This window comes from Tupaia chinensis, unplaced genomic scaffold, assembly GCF_000334495.1.
Source record: "Tupaia chinensis unplaced genomic scaffold, TupChi_1.0 Scaffold000084_3, whole genome shotgun sequence".
Lineage (NCBI taxonomy): Eukaryota > Metazoa > Chordata > Mammalia > Scandentia > Tupaiidae > Tupaia > Tupaia belangeri.
Genome location: NW_006159546.1, coordinates 2,640,874 through 2,643,733, shown reverse-complemented (window position 1 = coordinate 2,643,733; position 2,860 = coordinate 2,640,874).

The following is a 2,860-nucleotide window of genomic DNA, read 5'->3' as shown; positions in this document are numbered from 1 at the left end:
TCTTTCCCTTTAGAGTCCACATCATTTTCACCAATAGAGCAAATGTCATCCTTCTTAACAAGGCTGGTGAAGTGACTTAGACTGAGATGTACATGAGACTGATGCTCAAGTGTTCTCCTTACCTACAGTGGAACAGTACAAGTTCTTTAATAGCATTCATTTCAGTTCCTTTATCAGTACAACCAAGGGACTAATGTGCATGGGCTTGCTGAAAAGATTTAAATGAAACAATTCAAGCAAAGATTGACATTTAGAATAGGGTCAAGTACTTGGATCCACCACAATCCTACAAGGTGGTTGGTTACCTGGGAAGGTACAGGTGCATGATGACTGAGGCTGCGCAGGAAGCTTTGGTTCAGTTCTCAGTCCACCCTAAGCAATCTGGGCACATTGGTGTGTGTCTTCATTCCTAGCTAACTGGGAGGCTGAGGCAGGAGCATTAACACTTAGACTTTGTCAAAAAATACATGTCTCTCTTTTTTTTCTGAGCGTTTTTTCTCACTCTCTGTCTTTCATTTTAAAAAGAAGGAGATCAGCAGATGGTATAATGGTTATGTTGGTTGGCTCGCATGTATTGACCACAGCTCAAGTCCCTGACCCAGTGACTCATGCTGGGTGTGTGTGCATGCATGCCCAAGATCCTAAGAGGAAAATGGAGAAGAGATATCATGGGATCAGCAGTTAGCATAATGGCTATGTCGCTGGACTCCCATGTAGTTGACTGTGGTTCATGTCCTGGACCCGGTGACTTAAAACTCATGCCAGGCACATGTGCGTGCGTGCCCAAGATCCTGAGAGGAGAATGGAGGAGAAGGGATTGCGGTGTGGCCATCTCCCCTGGGTAAAGGGTGATTTCTCACTTTCTGTCTCTCTGTCTCTCTGTCTGTCTGGCAAGTGCACACACCCTATAGCGAAAAAAAAAAAAAAAGAGAGAGAGAGAGAGGAGATACCAGAATTGCAATCCCCTATGGGAGGGGGGCGATTTCGCACTTTCTGTCTCTCTGATGAGTGCACATACACTATAGCAAAAATCTCTTAAAAAAAAAAAAAAGAAAAACAAGAAGAGCAAGGAAGAAGAAGTAAAAGGAGAGGAAGAAGGAAAGTACTTATCATATGTTAGTACCTTGTTGCACAGTGAGGGATAAATCACATTTATTGAATAAAGGTAGACATGAAAAAAGAAATCATCACCAATTCTGACTTTACTCAGATTATGCATTCTAAACTCCTCTAGAAATTTTAATCTCTTCCATTAATAAAATCATTATTATACACTTAATAAACATTTTAGTGATTGTCATAGTCCATTGGATATAATATTGAATAAACATAGGCTGATTCTTTGCTATAAATAAAAACTTGGAGACCATGTGATTTATACCTCAATTTTACAATGAGAGATGTAAGAGATTAAACATTTTTAATTATCTCTTTGAGAAAAAGATGGAAATTATGGGAGAGAGGAAAAAAATTCTGTTATTGTAATTTATCAAAGGGGATATTGTTTCCAAATAATTACAAAACAGATTAGTTTATAATAGAAAACAGAAAAATTTATTCACATTAAGAGAGAAAAGACCTCAGAGAGCTCATTTATTCATTATTTTTATATCAGGCATTTCTGGTTTTAGTAGGGAAAACAAAACAGAACAATGAAGACAAAAATAAAATAAAAATCCGTATTCCCCAATACCAACATGTATGTTTCTGCATTTCTTTTTATAATGTTGTATAGAATAAATGTATATAGCTTTTTTTTTATATGGTAGAGCAGGTGGCATTTTGGTTAAGAAACTGGACTCCCACATGGCCAACTGTGGTTCAATTTCTAGACCTGGTAGCTTGCTTTCTCTCTCTCCTTGTCTCTTTCTGGTAAGTGCATATGCCCTATAGCAAATTAAAAAATAATGATAGTAATAATAAATACAATTAAAAATGAATAGTTCCTTTTAAAAAAAATCTATGTAAGAATTTCTAAAGTTTTGCACCAAAATAAAATCTACTTAATTTCATTTTTTCATGAGTTTTCTGAAGTTCATGACAACTTCAATATATCATTCAATATTTGTAAATAATCTTCAGTATGTTACATAAAGATATACATACCCACGCACACAGATACAGTGGTCCAGTCATTAAGGCAGGCACTGTGATGAGCCCTGTAATCATTATTCTTACAATAAACATAAGAGAGTGGAACTACTGTCTTCTCACTGATGACACAGCAAGCCACCTTAACATCCAATGCTCATGTCATGTTAAAGAAATGCAGAGATTGTTCAGCAGCACAGATAAAGCATGGTTTTTATTGGCTACCAGCTGCTGCAGTTAACATCATGCTATATGATATAGCCCAGGTGACACATGCTGCTGTCGGCCATTTGTTCATTTCACATACATGCCTGCTGAAGGCCTACTCTATGGGAAGTACCATACCAGATCCAGAAAATACAAATTGCAATGGGACACTGAGTCTTCCTCCCTCATGGATGTTGCATTGTTAAAAAAACAAATCAAGCTGGCAGGCGGTGTGGTGTTTAAGGTTGCTGGACTCCCACCTGGTTGACGGTGGGTCAAGTCCTGAACCTGGAGACTTATTTCTCACTTTCCCTCTCTCTCTCTCTGTTCAAATTAAAATAAAAAATAAACAAGTAAATAAATAAATAAAGTTAAATAAAATGATTCTTTAAAAAAATCATGTCAATAAGAAATGCTAAGCAGTGTGTAACATGACATGATACAGAAACACCTCAAAGTATGCTGGGTAAGTGCCTAAATCTTGCAGAAAATACTTTACAGAGGGACCAGCAGTTGGCATAATGGCTATGTCGCTGGACTGTCATGTTGTCAACCACAGTTC